We start from the raw sequence: 24,089 nt of genomic DNA on the forward strand, positions 1-24,089 counted from the left end.
CTTTCCCACTCTCTCTCCTGCAGTTGACTTGCTACTGCTCGCTCCTGAAACTAGATGTAGGGAAAAAGAGGCTTAGTAAATCACTAAAACATCTAGCTTGTATAAGGTCACTGATGGCATTCATTTGCATATATAACTTTGTCAAGTGTCAAACTCATCACCGAAAAGCCAAATATGGCCCACCACTTTTTTAAAATATCAAAATAATACGTTAAATTAAAAAAGTCAAAAGGGGGCTTTGACCTAAAACTACATTTCCCACCATGCCTGTCGACTTCAATATATCCAAAGTGAAGGCTAGGCGCAGCTAGACATCAGTATTTCATATCGATGCCAATAAGTGGAATTGAGATAGAAATATTGCTAGATATGTTCAAAATATTTATTTTTCTGATGTTATACGTTGATACATATGAGAATGATTTTGTCAAGGGTTAAGATTGTGCTAAGGTAAGGTAAAGAAAGCCATTTTATCTTAGGGCATTCCACCTGAGCTTTCCCCTACATTTGCTCCCAAGATTGGCTCAGAGAAAAAAATACCCCAATCCATTAACTACTGGCCCATTTATAAAAAACACAGGCGATTAACAACACATCTGATTGGCTTTAACAAGATCACATGAATGCATGAAACAATTCTGATTGGCTTAAACAAAATCACATAAATAAATGGAGCGATATAATGCTGGTCGCTCCATGGCATGCAAGCACAATAAATCAACGGTAAGAAAAGTGAAACTTTTGTAAAATAAATGTACAATGGGTTACCGTAAAGTCAAGGGAGTATTTCAAGAGGAGGCAAGCTTGTGACCTGACTAAAGTGAAGGACATCTTGATTTATCTTTAGCGGGCCCCAAGATGATACAATTGTAAGAATACAAACAGCACCTGGATATAATCTTTGGCTTTGTAAGGCATATTCAAACTATAATTTCCTTTACAAATTTGCTTCCAGATTGTGTTCATATCTTGAAAGTTCATATCTCGAACACATTTTCCCAATATAAAACAACTACAAAACAATTCATTCAAACCCGTTCTCCTAAAAGCATCCAAATAAAATCCAAACGGGTATTAAACACATTTTCATGCTAACTAAAAACACATTCTAATAGTAATTTAACCTTGAAATACATTTTTCATTTTAATATAATATTTTGTTTTCTTTTAATTGATTAAATTAAAAAAAATCGACCGATTCGTCGATTACTAAAATAAGTCGCAGCCCTAGTTTAGGAATCATTTCAGAATGGGACTTACACCCCCTTAATTGTAATGGTGAGGTACCCAAAGATTCCCAACCGTAGTGAAGCCTTTCTGCAACCTTTGTAATTTGTTATCTATGGTTTTTCTTTACCCACCAGTTTCAGACTGCCCGGATGATGCTTGCAATCACAAACACTTTAGCACGGGCGGACCCAAAACCGTGACAGTCTATTTGATTGCTCGCTTGCACCGAGGCCACAGGTCATTAAATTTCTTGCCACATCAGATGGTAGAGGTCAACGCTATACTGGTCGGACAGAAACACAAACACGCCCTCGCCGCATTTGAGAAAAATCAATTTCAGGATCCCAGCCTTCTTCAATCACACCAACGGCGTAATTGAAACAAAAGGGCAGTATTTGACAGGTGCGGCGTATCCAAGGCGGGAAATACCGGCCCCGCTCTGCAGTTTTTATTCTCCGTATGACCTCCCTAATGTCTTTTTTGCTCTCCTCAAGACGGCCATTTGGCAATGATAAGCAGAGCACGCTGAAAGATAAGGTGTCTGGATATTTGTTACCAAATGGACCGTGTTTGTTTCTCTATTGTTTGGAGCTGACCTGCGATGACACGCGCTGTTTACTCCTATCCATTTGCCGTAGACGATCATCTTAGACTCCATTAATCACAGCGACGCTGTACAAACAAAACAATGTACGTTTTTTTTAGTGTGTCAAATGCCAGGAAACGTTGAAAACCACGGTTATCCTCGAACAGGGTTAGTCAAGGTGCTTGAAATCCTTAAAAATGCTTGACTGTATTGTTGTGTTTTCAAGAATTTTGAGTAAAGTGCTTGTTAATGCTTGGAATTGTCACCATGTTTCTCAATAAATCTGCTTAAAGATGACGCTGACACACGCTACTTGGTGTGTCAGCGTCATCTTTAAGCAGATTAATTGGTGGATACGCTTTGCCATTGCATTTCTTCTGGCCTTGTGATTACTGTCAGCGTGCATTCGTTTGTATTGTATTGTCCTTTGAAGCGCCATCGCCTACTACGGGTCGCACCTAAAAGGACAGGTGGATGTTACACCTAAACAGGGTACTATGAAATGTGTATTAGTGCAAGGATGACGTATCAATTATGGACCACGCAAAAAATGAAGGTAGCGTTTCCCTGTGGTATAATGGGAGGAACTTCCTGCAACTGAAAGAGTAAGATTTATTTTACTCTCATTTTTACCCAACAATTTTATTGGGGGAGATTTGTTGAAAGACAAATATATTTGCGATTTCTATGTCTTGATAAATGTAAACGTATGATTAAAGATCGCATATGTTAATTGCATATTTGTGGCTCTATAAAATATATGATTCACTCCATATATTTTTTTTTTATGGTACTGGGAAAATTGGAAAATTCGTTTTAAAAGTCCTTTAGGTGTTGAATTTGGCCATGAAGTAGGTGTACGAACCCTGTACAATACACATTAACACAAAGAAGGTTGAATAAACAAGTAATTATTCATGTATAACGCACATTTATTTGATCTAAAGTACTCAAAGTTTTGGGTGTGCTTCATACACAAGTATTACAGTATTACATACAGTAATCCCTCGGTTATCGCGGTTAATGGGGCCCAAAACCACCCGCGAAAAGTGAAAATCCGTGAATTAGCGACGACCCTTCAAAAATGCTAAAAAAAAATTTTTTTTTTAAATAAAAAAATTGTTTATATTATTATTATTTTTTTTAGACCCGCAAAGCTCTGAACCCGCGAACGTGGAACGGCGAAGTAGCGAGGTCCCACTGTAATGGTATTTTCGCAATGATTGATCAGTCTAAAATACCGCTGACCGCAATCCCAAAACAACAAATGCAACAGCATCTATCAGCTCAGAAGACGCCTATTGTGTATTTTTAGTAAAAAAATATCCAGTCCACCAGGTATACAGGTTAGCTAAAATCGGGGTAATGTGATCAAACTTTCTTGTCTTAGTAATAAGCCTCGCTGCAGCATTTTGTACTTGCTGAAGGCTCTTGATTTTGAACTTCTGTAGAATGGAGAGTAGTGCATTACAATGATCGGGACAGGAGGTAATCTGTCATCAATCATGAATTATAATCTCCACATCCGACTGAGACAGCATAGGGCGAATTTCAGCAATGTTGCGAAGATGGAAAAAAGCTGTTTTAGTAATATTCTTAACGTGTGTTTGAAAGGACAGATCTGGGTCAAATATGACACCTTAATTTTTGACTGAGTCACTCTGGGTGATATTACATTTGTCAATGTTCAGAGCAGTTTTTGAGAACAAGTCACAGCATTCAGATGAACCAATAAGTAACATTTCGGTCTTTTCAGAGTTAAGGCGCAAGAAGACGTTCTTTTATCTCACTGAGGCAGGCCTCCAAATTTCCACAGTTCAGTGTGGCAGATTCCTCCATCGGATGATATAGTTGAGTGTCATCTACGTAGCAATGGAAACTGATATTATACTTGCGAATAATATCACCTAATGGAAGCATGTAAATGCTGAAAAGAAGGGGGCCAAGTACTGAACCCTGCGGAATACCACAGGTAACACTCAAGGGCTCATTTCACCATATTTAACACAGTGCGTCCTATCTGAGAGGTAGGATCTGAACCATAAGAGGACGGTTCCTGAAAAATCCAATCCATTTTTCCAACCGTTCTAGTAAAATACTATGATCCATATCAAGAGTTCAAATGTTTCACTTCAGTGTCCTTCATATTTTTACCTCTTGATGCCATACGTCGTCAGAAGGGTTGTCCCTGATTGCCAAAATGTACAAATACATCATGTTTATTTTAAAAATCTATTATCAAGGTTTTGGTGCAGCTCATCAGTCTATATGATGTAACTCCAGTACCGAATTTTCTGCAAACCAGTTGGAATGGAAAATCTGGCTGGCACTGCCCGTTTGAGCGGAACGTCTTGTATTGAATGAGTTAATGATGTATTTGTACCAGTTAGATGGAAACATATGACACCTATTTTAAGCTTTAAAACACGAAACTCAAGCAGCTAGGTGAAAATTTACCGCACCAGATACGGATGTTAAACATTGGAGAAAACCGAAAGTCATTTTGAAAGATATAATCAGAGCCAGAAAAGCACGTTGAGGGAAACAACTTTTTGGTGTTTCTGTTGATAAATTCTAATGAACCTTGGCAATAAATTGTTTTTATCATGACTGCACAGATTCAACAAAGTGTGTTGCTTACCATGCTTATTTTGAGCCGAGAAAGTAAAACAAGATTTTAACCAAAAATTAGGGAGGCGAGTTATACATGAATTGATTCGCCAAATCATCCAATAGCTCTTGCTACTTTTATCGCAATCTTCCGATATCTAATTCTGTAAACAGCATGAAAATCAAATAAAAAACAATCGGCACTGGTGATAAAGGAGCTTGTTTCAGATTTACGCTCTTAAAGAACGATCCTTGACCTCTGAAAACGATTCTGCGCCTAAACATACCAATTAATTGAGTCAAATCTGGCATCGGGATAAATAATCCCTGCCTTAGTGCATCACTTCTCCGGATGCAAGTGTCAGTTGGATTCATTTCTTATGGCTGCAGGGCAAAACATTATTACACACTGACCATTGTTTGGGGGTTAATAATTCAAATTTGGGACACGTTCACGCCAGAGATAATGGAGAAAAGATGCAGTGAGGATACCAGAAAGACTGAACCTAATGGAAGCATGTAAATATTGCCACAAAAAAACCTGCTAGCTTAATGCTAACTTCTAAAACAAAGAACCATATACTGGCTAATTGAACTAGCATTAATGCTGCTTGAATTGAACCTGTAAAATAGAAATGCAGTGACCCACTGTGACGTGGTTCACTTTTCACTGTCCTGCTACTTCACTGATTTGCAACATTGTATTCTGCATTCTGATTGGCTAAACCAGGGGATGTCAAACTAATTTTCATTTGGGGGCACAATAGCATCATGGTTGTCTTCAATGGGCCTGGTGGAATTTGTAAATGTGGTTAAATGGTATTGAATTATATGTAAAATTAAATCTAAAATAACTTACTGTTTTTTTGGGGTTGGGTCCATTACCCACTGTGGTGGCGCCAATCATTCTCCATCTTTACACCCAGCCTCGAACCTTTCGCGTGTTAAGGGTAGTCAAGTCAAGTCAAGTCAAGTCACATTTATTTATACAGCCCTTAATCACAAAAATGTCTCAAAGGACTGCACAGGATTACAATTGCACAATTACCTGATCTTAAACCAAAATACGGGCAAGGAACAACTCAAAACCTCAGGAAAAAAATAAACCTTGAGAAGGGAACTCACAAGTGGTATCCCACTTTCAGGATGACCAGGGTGAATTACACTTAGTATTACAGTACACAAACATAGTAAACACTAGGTAACATGTTGAAAATGTGTCCGGAAAGTGCATGACAGCAGCGACGCCCCCAGCCTGTAAACTAGTGCAGAAAGTCTATGACGGCCACGACGCAGCTTCCCATCTCCGCCAGCCGGTCCATGCAGGCGTTCACATGCTTCAGGTCAAACACTGGTCCGCTGACTCATCTCAAATCATCCTTCTCCTTCGCATCACCACCAGGTAGGCAGTCAGAAAAAGACAGGACAATACAGATCTATGTGCCAACCACTGCAATACAGAAACACATTGGTTGGTTGGATCCTTTACACAATAGGGTGGTAGGGGCACCATTTTCTGTGGTGTGTATTGGGCAAGTACAGCTTGTTGGCGCGCGTTCCTCTCCAGGACAACATATTTTCCACCCAATCTCGAACCGGGGACCTTTCGTGTATTGGGCTAATGTGCTAACCACTGCACTACAGAAACACATAATACACATGTATAATATGTTTATGAGTAAATATATCAAAATAACCATATTTTGAAAAATGTTGGTATTATTTATTTCCGTAATCCACTCATTGGGATTGATAAGGAAACAGTGTCGTGTAGTGGTGGTGAGCCCTCGCTTTGCGGGTATTGTAGTCGACAGGCTGGGAAATGTAGTTTTTGGTCAATGCGCTCTTAAGCGCTCAGACATTTTAAGCTCTCATGGACCACATTCAGGGATTCTAGTATATGGCTCATACTTTATAGAACATCACATTGTACTGGTGGTTATGGGATGGGTTAACTACGATTATTAAGGGAAAAATGTATTATAATCTGCAAGCAAAACTAGGGTGGTGATGATCATGTTTTCTGTTGTCTGTTCAGTTTAGACATGACCACCATCTTTCACAGACATTTAGGTAGGTTACCCTTGATGTGATAATGCCAAAAAAGAGCAAGAATATGTTTGGCAGCTGCTTTTTGACTTCCAGTCTGCAGTTTTCTCCTTTGATTCTTTGCATCATGAGGAGGGTTGGGTAGGGTTACTTTAACTTGATTACTTTCAATTACTTTTGGATTACTCCAATACCAAATATGCTAATAAAAGACAAAAGAAACTAAATATCAATAAAATGACTATTTTTTTTGCAGGCTTGGGGAGTAACGGAATACATGGAACGGCAAAAATGATGTTGGCAAGCTGTTTGGATTTATTTTCATTTTGTTTCTGTCGCATTTTATGTTCGTTTTGCCGGAGATCAAAGAGATCAAAGCCAGGAGAGAAAGCTTACCACGTGTTGTGAGTCATAATTTGATTCATATTTAGTTTCTTTTGTCTTTTATTAGCATATTTGGTATTGGAGTAATCCAAAAGTAATTGAAAGTAATCCAGTTAAAGTAACCCTACCCAACCCTGATCATGAGGTTAATCTTTTCCAAACCATATGTATATGTAGGGACTATTACATATCTGGGCTGCTCGTACCCCCGTTCCAGGATTTTTGCATCCATCTTGACTTATTCTTACTCTTCGAGTTTTCCATTGTCACAAACAAATGAATCAACCAAAAAAGGAAATGCCACCAAATGATTGTTTCGTGTCTCAACACGGATGCTCTAATGGTGCACAGGCATTTTGGATCATAATATTGTTCCTATGATTGCTATAATTATTTTAAAAAAAAGTACAGACATGTTTAATGGCGACCTTGGACTGGGCCGCGATAGTATTGTCAGTTGTTAAACTGGTCCGTGGTACGAAACGAGGTAAAAAGTACTGAGTAGGACCTTCCTCATTTCTCGACTCTGTTAGTGATCGATATTGCACTTCCAAATGCTTAATGAGCCATCAGCCACTATCTGCAGAAGTTCTCATAAATCCAAAGGTGTCGGCACGCATATCATCATAAAGAAATGTCCGACCCTCCGGGTGATCTTCCGGCTATTTCGAGCCTTTTTCTTCCGATTGGCACGGCAGCCAGGCTCAAGCGGATCCGAACGGAATATAGAGAGGGCCTAGATTAATAGTTCCTTAGTGAGGCCACCAGGGAACGATGTGAAAGCTTCTTGCACTCCATCATCCGGCACGGGTTAGGCGCTAGGTGCTAAGACTATTTGTCTGGAATTTTCTGAAGGTCAGAACGTTGCAAATGGCAACCGTTGCTTTTGTCCTGGTTTTGATGACCATGCACCTCTGTGACCACTCTGACATGATAACGAGGCAACCCTGAGCGTCCAGAAAACCACACACGGCAATTCTTCTTCTTCAACCGTGATAAATTGTTGGCGCTGGCGATCTTACCTGTTATTTAGCAATTGCAATCGATTTTATTATAAATCAGCGGTGCCGAGGCAGTCTTGTCCAGCTGGGCTCTGGAACAGCAAGAGTATCTTTAGGGGATCTGGCGCCAAAACCCCGACCCCGTGTATGTCATATTGAAGTGATTTTGTTGACAAGCAAGGAGACACAACGACCTTTTCTAATCATGTTTTTGTGTCCGGGCGCCAATGCCGCCGGGAAGACGAGTCCACCGAGTCAACAGAGCACTCAATTCCAACCACTGTGTTTTGTTATAAGCGGGTTCAAAAGAGTTAGGGAAAGACTGAATTGATACAGAGCAGAGAAAGGATAAATAGAGAATTCAGAGCGTAGATGTAACAGAGTGCGGATGTAAGCTCGAGCTGGCCTGTCTGACATGCACTTTCTGTTATTAGTTTATCTAAGTCATGTTGGTTATATTGACATTTCTATTAATTTATTGTAAAAAAAAAATAACTGAGAGCTATTCAAGATTGTATGTTTGTTTAATACGAGTTGCTGCTAGGCCTAATTTTTTAACTGTTTGGTTTAAGTTAGGGGTGTCCAAACTTTTCAAAAAGCGGGTCAGGTGATAATGACTATTCAATCTGGCATTCTGTCAAGTTCAAAATGATGTCAAGACGGAATAAAAGACTCTTTTGAGTTACAAACAAACGTATTTATTAAAATCTTCGGACAAGACGAAAATACTCTTTGATTGCTATAAAATATTTCCCAGGGACTGAAGCGTGAGCGTCCTATACAGTTTCATGGATTCTGATTGGAGGATAGAATAAACCACATGCACGTAAAAGGATTCTGATTGGTTCGGACAGGAATCACATCTTTATATGCAGTGTAAAATGTTGGTCACTAGATAGCGTGGGAATATAATAAATGAGCAAACACAATGCGTTTCTGTGAGGAGAAAAGCAAGCTCTCGGCTTGGAATTTGGGAGTCAAACTCTCCCAAAACTGAAACCTGACAAGATGAATGGAATTTGGGAGAAAAAGGCATCTTTTGACATTGGAGGTGCTTGTTTCTGAACACCAAGTGAAATCGAAAAACCACACACTTTTTTAAACACTACAGAAACACAAATGCACAAAGATGTAAAAGCAATAAGTATATACTGGGTGTAAAATAAAGAATATAGTATAAAAGGCACACCAAGACCATAATTTCCCCCACAATTCTTTGAACAGTCTTTTATTAATTCACCCTCCATGAAATGTTTGCAATGCTTGGTGACCTCATAGCTCATCTTTGTATCATTTTCATTTGACTTTCAGTGTCCTGTGAAAAGGGCCTGCTATGCCGTTAAAACAGCTTCCAGTTGCTTATCTTTTTCACAGTTTTGTGTAGTCAGAATGATTAGTCTGGCATCTTGATATTATATTCTTTGAAAACAGCCACAGTCTCATGGCAAATTAGGCAGATGCAGTTGTTTAGGATTTGGGTGAAAAAATACTCATTTTAACTTCTGGAAGCACAGTTAACTTTCCCATTTTTATTAAAGTTGCCATGTTGGAATAGGGTTGGCTAAAATTATCACAGAAAGCCTAGGGCAAAGGGCTACTGCCATTGTGTGGTGAAAAGGTGTATACATATTTTTTTTGTACTAATGTTCAGTATTTTATACTGCGGTTAACATTACTGGCAGGCCACATAATATTAATTTGATGACAGGAGCCGCGGGCCAGTAAAGATTTGATCACGGGCTGTAAGTGGACCCTGGATCAGACTTTGGACATGGTTAGTTTAATTGAAAGATTAGTCACGTTATGTGTGTTGAAATTTTTATGTTATTAACTTTAAAAGGGGGCAGCACGGCGGCGCAGTGGTTAGCGCGTGTGCGGCACAGGTTCTGAGGTCATGAGATCGAACCTCCTGTGTGGAGTTTGCATGTTCTCCCCGTGCTTGCGTGGGTTTCCTCCGGGCACTCCGATTTCCTCCCACATTCCAAAAACATGCATGTCAGGTTAATTGGCCGGTCCAAATTGTCCCTAGGTGTGAATAAGCGAGCGAATTGTCTGTCCCTGTGTGCCGTGCAAATGGCTGGCAACCAGTTCAGGGTGTCCTCTGCCCACTGCCCGAGGATAGCTGGGATGACTCCAGCACCCCCGTGACCCTACTGAGGATAAGCAGTGCAGATAATGGATGAATGGATGGAACTGTAAAAGGTTTCAGAGCGCTATTAACATTTTATTTGAATTTATAACATTTCATCTCATCTCATTAGCTGCACCGCTTATCCTCAGTAGGGTCGCGGGGGTGCTGGAGCCCATCCCAGCAATCATCGGGGAGTGGGCAGGAGACACCCTGAACTGGTTGCCAGACAATCGCAGGGCACACAGGAACAGACAACTCACTCGCTCAGTCACACTTAGGGACAATTTGGACCGGCCAATCCACCTGAAATGCATGTCTTTGGAATGTGGGAGGAAACCGGAGTGCCCGGAGGAAACCCACACAAGCACAGGGAGAACATACAAACTCCGCACAGGAAGTCCGGTAGCTGGATTTGAACCCACACAGGAGGTTCCCAAGCCCTTAGAACTGTGCCGCACACGCGCTAACCACTGCGCCACCGTGCTGCCTGAATTTATAACAATTATTCTTTATTTCTTTTTGCATTATTAAGATCTTCTTACGCCGATTTTTAAGCTTTTACAGCAAATGAATATCGGCTCCAAATATCAGTTGTCGTGCTCCTCTTTTTACTAATAATCGTGATCAGCCATGAAAAACCCATATGGGTTGATCCTCAATACAAGCCTGTCCTCCTTTCCTTAATTTTTACTAGACATTTCCAGAAATTACGTAATTTCTCGCTTCTTATACCGATTTATTATATCATGACAATTATCTTTTGACATCCCGGTTAATTCTTTCTGCACTTGATTTTAGTCTGCTTGAGACCAGTCAGTTCCTAAAGGGAGATCAGCATGACATGTTATATGCTAATGAGGGTAAAACTACACACTGGCGCTTTTATCAAAAAGACAGCGTGATGTCAGCGATACCACTTGAGCACCATTGATATTTGATCCTAATTGGACGGCTGACACGAGTTCGCTTACCGCCCTAAGTGCTGTTACCGCCACGCTGCACTTTTGTCATTCAAATGGAATGATGCAGAAATAATTTCTTTCTTTGATAGTTTTTGTAATGCAGCAAAAACTGATCAACGCCTACTAGATAGATAGATGGATGTATCGTTTAGATGGACCACAATTTCCCTTACAATTCTCTGAACAGCTTTGATTAATTCACCCTCCATGAAATGTTTGCAGTGCTTGCTTGGTTATCTCATAGCTCTTCTTTGTAAATTTTTCATTTGACTTTCAGTGTCCTGTGAAAAGTGCCTGCTCTGCCGTTAAAACAGCTTCCAGTTACTTCTCCTTTTCACAGTTTTGTGTAGTCAGAATGATTAGTCCGGCATTTTGATATTATATTCTTTGAAAACAGCCACAGTCTCATGGCAAATTAGGCAGATGCAGTTGTTTAGGATTTGGGTGAAAAAATACTCATTTTAACTTCTGGAAGCACAGTTTACTTTCCCTTTTTTATTAAAGTTGCCATGTTGGAATAGGGTTGGCTAAAATTCTCACAGAAATAAATAAACATATTTGTTTGAGTCATCTAGCGCAGTGTTATTCAAATAAGGTTTCCCGGACATGCTAATGTGCCATGAGACATTGTCTAGTCTGCTGCAAAAAAAAGGCCAATTTTATATTTGCAAAATGGCATGTCATTGTTGTGAATCTTTGCTTTCAGCTGAGTAACTGTATCATTTATTCATATCAGTAGGTGGCTGCAGATTACTTCGTTTTTTTTCAGTTTATATTCTAATTACCTGGTAAATATGAATACAATTATGACTCACAACACGTGGTAAGCTTTCTCTCCTGGCTTTGATCTCTTTGATCTCCGGCAAAACTAACATAAAATGCGACAGAAACAAAATGAAAATACATCCAAATATCTTGCAAACATCATTTTTGCCTTTTCCATGTATTCCGTTACTCCCCAAGCCTGCACAAAATTTAGTCATTTTATTCATATTTAGTTTCTTTAGTCTTTTATTAGCATATTTGGTATTGGAGTAATCCAAAAGTAATTGAAAGTAATCCAGTTAAAGTAACCCTACCCAACCCTGCAGTCATGGGGTAGTACATGGACACCTTATTTTTTTGGTGAAGATGTTTTAACATGATACCGCAATGTAGTATAACAAATGATTTAAGTAAAAATTCAATATGTTGATTTTAGCAACCATTTTCTCATTATACTAAAAAGAAACAAAAACCAAAAAGAACTGCAAGATTTGGCCAAATAACAGAAAACGTTTTGGAAAGCCTATAAACTATGAGCAAGAAGCAGGAATGACATCTGACACGAGGGAGGTGGAGGGAGGAAGCCGCGCTCCTCTGCCCTAATACCTAGGAGAATAATTTCTTTGGATATAGTGATTTTGAATTAAACTGATTGGTAAGCATGTCTTTGTCTAAGTAATGACTTGAGTGCATGTTTTGTAGACCCTTCACCAAGGCAGAAAGATAAATGAAATAAACGCAATAGAGAAACCCGACTGGCCCAACTTAATTATTGACATTTTAAGCCCAAACTCGCCCCAAATTTCGGGCAGGGTTTGAGCCCGGGCCCAAGATCTTACCACTAATTCTCACTAACTTTCCATTATTATGGACAGAAAAAGGAAACAAAACCAACAAAATCACAATAAAATGAGATCTACCCCATGTCAAACATGCCAATAAACTTTATTGGGTAATAGAATGAGCAGAACACTATCGCCATCTACTGTTAAGGTGTAAGGTGTAATCAACCCCCCATTTTTTTTCTTCTTAGCATTGTATTTCGAAAGCAAAGGCTGGGACCCACTAAAAATGCATTTGCGACCGACTTTTGGATCCCGACCCAGAAGTTTCGAACCACTGATCTAACATACAGCAGTTGGTGTCCAATTTCAAGCGTTGATTTAATGTACGTCAGCCGGCTCGTGAGCGCGGGTCACCCGATATTGTTATCGGCTCCCCCTAATGACTTCATTCATCCTTTTTATACTGTACGGTTCCGCCACGTTTAAACTCCATTCTGAGCAGGCCCGCCACTCATTGGAGGATGACACAATAGGGGATTTTTCACATCCATTTTCCTACATGAATGTTAATTTACTTTCATTTCTACGTAGAGCTTTTCAAGTTTCACGGAGCTTAGTACTGGTGGCAAAAATGTACTTGCAGAATGAAGCGACAATCTGCCCAGGGTTCGTACGGGTGCTTGAAATCCTTAAAATGCATACATTTCAATGTTGTGTTTTCAATGCTTGAAAGTTGTGTGAAGTGCTTGTAAATGCTTGAAAATGTTGCCATGTTTCCCGGCAAACTTTTTTGATAGACCACACGTTGAAGAGAGAAACTTGAGGCTGCTTATGAATGACGCTGACATTAGCTCAGGAGGTAGAGCACTCGTCTTGGGATCAAGAGGTCGCAGGTTCGATTCCTGGCTCCTCTGACTTATATGTCGAAGTGTCCTTGGGCAAGACACTGAATCCCTAATGCCCCCAAAAAGCAGGCGCTTTGCATGGCTGACTCCCTATTAGTGTGTGAGCGTGTGTGTGTGAATGGGTAAGTATGAAGCACATTGTAAAGGGCTTGGAGGTCTTCATTGACTTAGAGTGCTATATAAATGCAGACCATTTACCTGCTCTGGTGCTTCACTTTGCGTTTGCATTTTTCTTCCCTCGGGATTAACTGTAGGCGACATTAGTTTGTATTGCTTATCATCACTTCCCAAACGTCTTGCCCAAGAAGACAGGTAAAGAGACCAAGATGCTGGGTACTTGAGAATTTTGAAAATATGCTTTGAAAGTGCTTAAGAAGTGCTTGAATTTAGCCACGAAAAAGGTGTACAAACTCTGTCAATTCAGCCAATTAAGTTCAGTCGACTACTTTACAATGTGGAATGTTTTGAAGCCCCTCATTACAACATTTTCCCCACTATACAACATCAAAAATAAATTATTTTGCAAGCCCAAAAACGGAATTCAAACTTTGCATTGTTTGTGCTTATGAAAAGTTACGATATTGGTCAACATCATATAACATGCTGGTCTGCTATGAGTTTGCCTCACGGCATCATTAAGATACTTATGTTAGTGGCGGAACTCCCACCCATAATGCCTTTCTCTCTCTTCATACAGTTGAGCATTTTTCTTAATGATTTTGCAAGTCGGCGATACTATACTGTAATTTTTATACGCTATTTGTTGTAATTTGGTCCCAAGACTTGCAATGATGCTACTGGGAAAAGCAGAAACATGATCACAAAAGGAACGAAGCTTAAGAAATACTAAGAATGTACACAAGGAGCACAGACATAATTGGCAATTGGAACAATTATTAAAAATAAGGACTTGGCTAATGCAACTAATTTTTCTCATTCAAATTCGATGAAAAACCACCAACTCCTTCCACTTCTGCATCCACCCACTAACTCCACTCCACCAGTTCAAGTCTCACCGCACACAACCAAATGTCATTTTTTTTCTTTGCATATATATTTATTAATTGTGTTATTAAACATTATATTACGTATATGTATACATTATTATATATAGTATATCCTAATTACTGTTTTGTTATTTTTTGGTTTAAAATGTACAATGATAATAATGATGATAATGATAAAAGATTATGTTTCAAAGCACCTTTCAGAACACCCATGGTCACAGTACACAGAATAAAAACCACTATAATATACAAATAAAACAAACTAGCAATACATTCAAAAATAAAAACACAGTACAGTTAAAAAATGGGGGGCGGCATGTGGCAGTGTATTATGGATGGTCAAGTGTGGAGAGGTAGGTTTTTACTGGGGGATCGAAACACATTAGCTAAATGCCATAGGTTTCCCTAACCCAACTCAGAATAGATTAATTTTGTATCCTTTTTTAAAAAATCGTGTGTTGTTTTCGAGGCTAGTACAATTAGCATGGCTAGCATTAACATAGCTTGCTTGAAGAAACAATTGATGTTGCTAAGAGATACTTGCTTGATTTAAATTCTTTAAACAGAAGCTTATTGTCAAAATTACAAAAGCAAAAACAATCTGGTTTCTGTCTCTTAGTATTTATGACTTTGCTTTTAGCTACAAGTTAGCTAGAAGCTAAATTCCAGTATTTTACATTATATTCATATATTTTTATAATAATTTATTTTTTCTCTCGAAAGCCATGTTGTTTCCAAGGTTAGCAACTAGCTTGGTTAGCATAACAACAGCCTGCTTAGAGAAACCATTCCAGCACAACTAACAGAGGGTGCACTCATTGAATTTAGCTTATTTTAAAGATTACCGAAAAAAAAACAAAATTGCCACTAAAAATCAGTCACCTTTTGCTTCATTGGTGCGACCTGATGTGTTTGCGGATGGCTCCCGGCTACTCTATCAGAAAATTCATGGTTGCAGTTTTTTATTTATTTTTTTACGGCATCTGCCCTTTCAGAAGAGATGTCCAGTGGGCCGTAGGGATCTCAAATTAATCCCCAAACAGCGATCGTAAATGTCGCCAAAGGTTGATTTTCATGAATACAGAGCAGCATATTGAATTGTGTTTAGCCCTCGGACTTAGCAGTGAAGTGTGGAGTCAAGAGTTTGTGCTCAAATAATCTCAACCTTGTTATCGGGAAAAAAAAGGCTTAGTGAGTGCTGTCGGGTACCCAAGTTTCCATTTTATTCGAGATTTTTCAGATTCTCTTCTGCTTTTTAAAAATCTAATGCAATCATATTTGTGGTTGACAGGTTAGGTTTACTTTGGTTTCCCCTTTAGGCAGTTGCTGGTACTGATATTTTTATTCAAATCTGTTTAAAAACATGTTTTTTCAAACTAGCTTGAAGCACTACCAAAAGTCCTCTAAATAGAACAAAATATAATTGTCTTTTGTCAGTGATATCAACCTGGTGAAACTTTGTATGCAATGAGGTTATACATGACACTCAAGGGTAAACATTTAATAAATACTTTAAACATAAAAATAAGATAGAAAACTGCCGGATAAATAGGCAATTATATAAATCTAAAAATCTACATTGAACCCCTCTACAGACGCTTCCCTAATTACGAACATTCGAGTTACGAAAAACGGGAGATAGAAACATTTTTCGGGATGTCAAAATATATCCGGACAATGCGGTAAGTTGGATTTCGTATTGTGTGCACTTTTTTCAGAGTACAGGACAAAACTGTAGTGCTTCTTTCCGCCACTACTGAAATGTGGTGCTGTGAGAGCTCACCCAGCATCCACCCCGAAGAAGAAATCTGGCTTCTTCTTCCTAGTTCGTGTGTAAACATACTTGCGATACTTTATCTCCAGTGCGCTAAGAACTTTGACATTTTCATTGATTGATATCTCGTGCATCCATTCAATATGATTGGTGTAAAGTGTAAAGAATAGGCGAGCAGTTTCTTTAGAAATGAAAGAGGAATAAGAAAGCTTAATGCGGTTGAGAAAATGCTTGGGTCGCCTTTTTCGGCCACTTTTTACCACAGAGGAGGAAGTCGCCTCTTTTGAAGCTCATCTTCTAAAAGTTAAACTTAACTTTATCTTTATAGAGCATATTATTTAATGAAATGTTCATTTTTTAGCACAAAACAATACAGGTTACTTATACAAGCCTTAAACATACTTAGATGAATCTTTAACATACAAAATATAGCACTGAAGCAACTTACCAACAAATTCAACTTACGAACGATCGTCCGGAACGTATCTCGTTCGTAAGTAGGGGAGCGTATTCATCAGATCTACAGAATACTAATGTTTGCTTTAAAAAATAAAAGAAGGTCAGTAGCAGAATATCTTTCGCCTTTCAAAAGATATCTCGCAGTAAACAAAGCTCAAACGGTAAACACAGGGGGACTAAGCATCTCTTAATTGACATTATCCCTAATTTACTGCCGCGCGGACCTCTCTTTAACTTTTTATTATTTTTGACTAGCGGTGCATCTCATAAATACGCCTCACATCCCACACTAACTAGGTTAATTGTCTCAGCTTGGTATCTCATAAAGTAACTGCCCCCCTACCCGGCTTGAATACCACTGGACAGCAGATGATGCCACCTGGATCCCTTCTTATTTCTTTTCTCATTATTTTCTTGTGTTCAACTGATGGCCTGTGGCCCCTTCGGACAATCATATACATACGTTTGTTGTCTTTTTTAAAAAATCATAATTTCTTGGTTGAAAACTTCTTTAAGGAGGAGTGATCACCGAGCTCATTTCTTGGTCCGCCACGTTCACTGAGTATGGCTTTATGCTGACATTTGCGCCAAAGCGATGATTACATAACTCATCCGGGCTCAGGCTGATTGTTGTGCTAAATGTCATTGTTGAAAGTGCCTTTCTTATAAATTATCGTTAAATTTCCTACTTTGGGAAATCCATCATTTTCCAACCGAGAAGTCATCATTTTTACATCATTTTTTACATTACTTTTTTTAATCTCTGGGTGGTCTTTCAATCCCTGCCCACATTCTTAAGAGATAATTTGTGCCACTCATTGAATAAAGCTTTTCTTTCTTAAAGACTAATTTTACTGGGCAGGGCCTTCAAAGGTTTTTGTGAAGGCCCCCAGGTTGATTTCTGAGACGAGCAACAACTAATGGCTGAAATGTGATTGGTTAAATGGTTAGATATGTCAAAGCACTTATGTGAAAGCATTACAACCAGGGGAAAAGCAATAAAGAAAAAGCTGACAAATGAAATTATTTACCGTAAATTCCGGACTATAAAGCGCCCCTGATTATAAGCCGCACCCACCACATTTTAAGAGGAAAACCGATTTTGTACATACACAAGCCGCACCTGTATATAAGCCTCATGCGCCCATATTTAAACATGTTACACACACACAAAATTAACCTAAACCCGACTTCAAGTCCCGCGTTTGAAACTAAATGTCCTTCATTAAAGTCCACAGTCCAAAAATCACAGCCAGCAAAATGAACGAAAAATGATACCGGTACTTAAGGTTTGATGCAGACCTGCAGAGTCCGGGTCCCGTTGAAAGTAATCCAAGGAAAAAAGTGTATATTTCCAAAGGTAAGAGTGGGAAAAATATATCAGATGAACACATTTACTCACGCAACTCCTTTTTCTTCAACCAACTTTTTACGCCCTCTTCTTTCCTTGTCTGTCCCTCACCTTTAGCGGTCCCCACTTAAACTCGGCACCCCGCGTTTGTTCCGCCCCTCCTTTTTCATTCACCCGTGCAAAACAGAATAAGTGTCTAAAATAAATACAAATAAATACATTACAATAATATACAGTTGCAAATACATATTATACATAGGTTACACATATTTACAAAGAAAGTTTTCAAAGCTTTAATAATAATAATATAGCTTTCATCCCAAACGGTGCCTGTGACAGGGCAGTTAATGGTAGCAACACTCGAGCGCCGCTGGCGGCCGTTAAAAAAAATTACATAAATTGGCCGCATCACTGAATAAGCCGCAGGGTTTAAAGTTAGGGAAAAAGTAGCGGCTTATAGTCCGGAATTTACGGTATTATGTATTTGTACACAAAATATAATTAACATTACTCGATTCAGATACGACAGAGCAGTGTTTAGCGCGTGTGTGGCACAGTTCTGAGGTCATGGGTTCAAATCCTGTGTGGAGTTTGTATGTTCTTATCGTGCCTGCGTAGATTTCCTCCTGGCACTCCGGTTTCCTCCCACATTCCAAAAACATGCATGTTAGGGTAATTGGCCGGTCCAAATTGTCTCTAGGTGTGAATGAGCGAGTGAGTTGTCTGTCTCTGTGTGCCCTGCGACTGGCTGTCAACCAGTTCAGGGTGTCCCCTGCCTACTGTCCGAAGACAGCTGAGATGGGCTCCAGCATCCTCACGACCCTACTGAGGATAAGCGGTGCAGATAATGGATGGATGGCTGATTCAAATATTTTTAGGCCGGCAGAGAAGGCTTTGCAGGCCCCAACAGCCCAACCCGGCTAATCTCTATCGTCTACATAATCTTAAATTCAGTCCCATGTAAAAGACTCCCTAACTTGGATAACGGTTCGAAATTCAACAAGGAGTGCTATTAGCCCACCGGCCTGCAACACTTTTATTGGGCTCGGCTTACCTTTCACGTTGCATTTATACGGATCGGTCGATCGGCTCTTTGAAAGCAAGAGGGGATGCCGACTTTTTGCGGCCTTGTCTTTTACTCTGTACTACAAAACCTTGTTGCTGTAAAGAATCAGGATTTAAATCATTGGAGTCATTTATCATCACTGAAAAAGAGTATGCAACTCTGATTGTGAAGCAAATGAAACACATTGTAGGAGTAATCCGATTACTTTGTCTCTGAGGGAGTAGCATCAGTGTTTTCGGTACAGTGATGATTCACTGGTGTGTATCCTATAGAAAACAGCCATGGAGAGATATACATTCTTAAGATGGAATGATGTCACTATTTTTGGTTCGGAGGCAGCTAAGAAAAAAATGAGAATAAATGAATCCATTTGGCACCACCCGCCACGGGTTCTGATTTGGCTCCCTCTCACTATTTAAACCCAGTCCAGTCAATCCCCTGTTGTCGGTCCGTCTGCGAACCTCAGTGTATACTAGGCAAGCCTTGTTCGATCCTGACTCCCACCTGTCCCGTTTTTGCTCCCCTTTGTCTCTGGCTACGACCTGTTTTGATCCTGACCACGTCTGCTCTTTTTTTTCAAGTAAGAACATTCAAAAATTAGTATTTGCCATATAAAATAATTTTCTTCATCCTGTGCTGTCCCAGTCTGATGCGGGGATTATAATTCATGGGTTTGTTCCTCCCGTGTCGATTAATGTTATGTACTACACTTCTGAATTCCAACATTAAAAGCCTGCAGCTGGTACAAAACGCTGCTTTTAACTAAGACAATACATTTCGATCACATTACCCCGATTTTAGCTAACCTGCATTGGCTCCCTGTTAGCCTAAAATGGGATTTTAAGGTTCTGTTAGTAGTATACAAAATCATGCTTGGGCTTGCTCCCTCATATCTTTCAGATTTAATTTCCCCCTATGTTCCGGTACGGAGCCTTCGCTCTGAAAACGCTGGTCTACTAGTGATCCCAAGAGCCAAGAAGAAAACCGCGGGTTCGAAAGCGTTCTCCATTGGGGCCCGGGCTTTGTGGAATGCTCTGCCCCCTGATATTGGATCTGCAACCTCAGAAGTGTTTAAATCTAGGCATGAAACACACTTTATTTCTAAAGCTTATGAACGACCTATATTTCATATTGACAATATCTGTAAATTATTTGTTATTGCAACATCCATTGCATCCTTGAAAGGGATCACCTCATGTGTAGAAGTGCATTTTCTTAAGGTTTCTTCATTTTCCTCATGTTGAGGTTTTTGAGTTTTTCCTTGGCCTCATGTAGGTTTTAGGTCAGGGGATGGTGTAATAATAGTCTGTAGTTTGCAATAATCTGCTACCTGTGCAGCCCTTGAGACTTGACTTGCATTTCTAAGTTCCTTATTTTTACTTTTGGGGGGTGGAGTCAGAACACCCAAATTAATAAAAATATTTGCATGTTTTTAGCATTGTTTTATTTATGAAAAATATCAATTTGCGTTTTTTTAGGAAAATGAGAAAAAAATGAGTCAACATCAGTCAAGTATCTTTGCTCATTTGAAAACTTTTTTTTGTGCTTATTAGTAAAATGTATAAATAACTACATGAATATAAATGTCAGGAAAAGAATGGAAAGAGGACCCAATTGTGTAGCGTTTACCACAAGTTTTATTGAAGGAAAGAGGAAGGGCTGCGCCCACGATCCGGTGTTTGCTGGACGCGGGAAGCTAGTCACTCTCGTACTCGGGTTGTGATCTGAACACGGAAGTGGATGTTCCATAGCGAGCGATGGCGGTGTCAGGGACGGAAAAACTGGTCGGTAGCCGGGACTGGGAGAGCACGGCGTGGCAGGGGTCGGAAACGAGTCGTAAACCAGAACGGGAGAGTAGACGTAGTCGGGGACAAAAAGTTTCGTTAGCCGGTACGGCAGAACAGACGTGGTCACGATCAAAACAGGTCGTAGCTGGAGACAGACGGGAGCAGAAACGACACAGGTGGGAGTCGGGGTCGAAAAGGGCTTGCCTAGTATACACAGAGGTTCGCAGACGGACTTACAACAGGGGACAGACAGGATTGGGTTTAAATAGTGACAGGGAGCCAATCAGAACTTGCGGCTGTTGGCGCCAAATGAGCGCGCACAGTAATCATGACAATAAATTATGAACAATTAATAATGATATAGAATGATATTTGCCTTGGTGTATAAGAAGAAGAAGAATAAGAAGAATATACCTTTATTGTCATTGTTACAAAATGGGTTAACATATTGTGACAACGAAATTGGGCATGACACTCCAGGCCCACGCATTCACAGTGAGGTAAAACGCCAAGAAGATAAAGGAACAGAGAAAATAAGGTTATAAAACAAGGAGGATAAGGCTATAGTTATAATTTACATGAACACTACTACATTCGCCTTTCACTTCTGCTGGTTTTCTGACTACTTGAGTCAGCTAGGAGTCGTACTATTCATGCAAACCCTATGTTAATGCATTGGACCTCTGCAGACGTATGGTCAAAGAGCAAACAACAAACAGACACCCACCCACCCAGGCAAGCAAAGCTAATCATTTTCTATAGAGCGCTTGGCAGTATTGTCTGCAAACTCCTTTCTTATCACCTAACCCAAAGTTCATTTACCCTGCGTTAAATAGCCCCAAGAGAAAGAAGACAAAATTCTATTACATTCCATCAGTTCATTTTCCCTACCTGATGGAAACACAGTATGAAAAAAAAACTAAGTTCACACTATTTGGCATCAGGAAATGAACCAGAGGCTGGAATAAGCCGCTGCCAATTTTTACAGCGGCGGATCTAACTTCCTGGCAAAAACATCGTTTTAAAAAGTCTGAGGATATCATTTGACATGTCTGCACATTTCATTTAGGGAGGATGATACATTTTGGCTGTGATTTCTCTCAACGTTTGACGCCCAACTACAAATTATTTGAATGGCCGCAAGGTGTTTGATTTACGCCGAGTGGGAGTTATCAGCCCCAAACAGACCGTGTAGCTCTTCTGTTATCATCTCCTCCCCCCGGACGCCTGCTGAATTTCTGCCCGTTTTTTTTCCCAGGCTCGGGCCATAAATGTCATGGCGGCAGTCGCGAGATGATACAAAATAAATAAATAAATACTGTATTTTGCGCACCATAAGGCACCGCTGGATAATAAGGCGCACTAGGACTAAAAATAGTCTTTTGTGATATAATTTTTATTTATAAGGAAAATCTGACTATTAGTAAAAGCTAAGGATGCATATGACATGCATTCTAAATAATTTATTTCATAGAGCATAAATTAACATTAAGACATCTGGTTTAACTACCAAAATGAATGCATTAGTTTGTACATGGGCAGCAGGGCAGCGCAGTGGCTAGCGCGTGTGCGACACAGTTCTGAGGTCATGGGATCGAACCTTCTTGTGAGGAGTTTGCATGTTCTCCCCGTGCTTGCGTGGGTTTCCTCCAAGCACTCCGGTTTCCTCCCAGATTCCAAAAACATGCGGTTCAGGTTAATTGTTCTTGGTGTGAATGAGCGAGTGAGTTGTCCATCTCAGTGTGCCCTGCGACTGGCTGGCGACCGGTTCAGGGTGTCCCCTGCCCACTACCCGGAGATAGCTGGGATGTGCTCCAGCACCCCCGCGACCCTATCCTGGATGGATAGTTCGTACATGTTTAATGTATAACTCTCCAAAACCCCCTCTCGCCATGACATCACCCCTGCCCTTCAGCAACTCCACTCCTTCAGCAACTCCATTGGCTCCCAATCTAGCATAGAATCAACTACAAAATCCTGCTCGACACCTACATGGCCATTCTTAACTTTGGCCCGACCTACCTCTCCGACCTCCTTCACATTGCCACTCTATCCCGCATCCTCAGATCATCTTCCTCCTGCCATCCCACTATAACCCCATCTCGCCTTAGCTCCATGGGGAGCAGAGCTTTCAGCTGCTCTGCCCCCCCCCCAGCTCTGGAACTCATTGCCGCTAAAAATCCTAACCACAAGACCACCAGTCATATGGATACCGTATAGAAAGGCATTGAATGTTATCTCATTATCACACTGTTTTAAGTCACTGTACCAGAGACGAATGTTAAAGGATGTAGAAAACAGAAGGTCATCCTTGTAAATATAAATAAACACTAAAAAGCATAACAATGAATCAGACGTTGAAGGACATAAATAAATACATTGTACAATATTTTCACTTAGAATGCAAAGTTCGACTGTAGAAAAAGTGAAACATGCATAAATAGGGTGTACATTTCTTATTTCATCCACCGTATTTTCCAGAGTATAAAGCGCACTTTTGAATTTCTGGCTAATTTGTGGAGTTTTTAGTGGTGTCTTGTAGTCTGGAAAATACGGTAAGTCTTTCCGAGCGAAATTTAGAGGCTCTGCTAATTGTTCTTCCTCAATTGTCCTGTAGCCTGTTTGACAAGCGACGCCGCCAGCTTTGCAGGCGATGCCCACCTGACCTTAAACCCCTCCCCCGCCAGGAGTTAGCTTCCTGTTCACAGATAGCAAGAACAAAGGTGGCAGCGGCGGACATGTCGGATGGCTCGGGGGCCGCTTTCCTATAGCAGAAGGGTCGCCGGCTGTCACTAAACGTCAGCGTTTCCCTCATGGCTAATGGCGTCTTCAGATTGGGCCGTGAGGAACAAAGGCTGCTTGTGTGAGATAGTGAAGAAGAAAACGGTGACCCCATTAAGGCGGCGGGCAGCCTTGGGTTGGTGATGATGACTGCAGACCTATAGAAGCTTTATGACACATACAAAGCTAAGCACAATTATGGGGTAGGGGGCCTGTATCTACAATGGGGGCCTAAAATTCATTAAATTTGCCTGGATAGATCCTAAACACAACATTCCTTTTCCATTACAGTAGACCTTTTGGAATATGCCATTCATCCGTTCTGAATTGGAAATCACAAGGTGGATTAGATAGAAACCTATGTTGTGTCGCAAAGCCCTTTACCCCAGGTAAAAACATGGAAATGGTAGGTACAAACAAAATACTAATTAGTGACACTTACCGTAAATTCCGGAC

At 40.2% G+C, this 24,089-nt stretch overlaps 1 protein-coding gene across 3 annotated transcripts in view; it reads left to right on the top strand.

Moving 5' to 3' along the window:
• unc5a (unc-5 netrin receptor A) overlaps nt 1-24,089 on the top strand; it is a 361,826-nt gene that overhangs the window by 11,016 nt on the left and 326,721 nt on the right. The window lies entirely within an intron of this gene.

Source organism: Urocampus carinirostris, chromosome 9 (assembly GCF_059441175.1).
Source record: "Urocampus carinirostris isolate Australia breed hairy pipefish chromosome 9, RoL_Ucar_1.0, whole genome shotgun sequence".
Classification (NCBI taxonomy): domain Eukaryota; kingdom Metazoa; phylum Chordata; class Actinopteri; order Syngnathiformes; family Syngnathidae; genus Urocampus; species Urocampus carinirostris.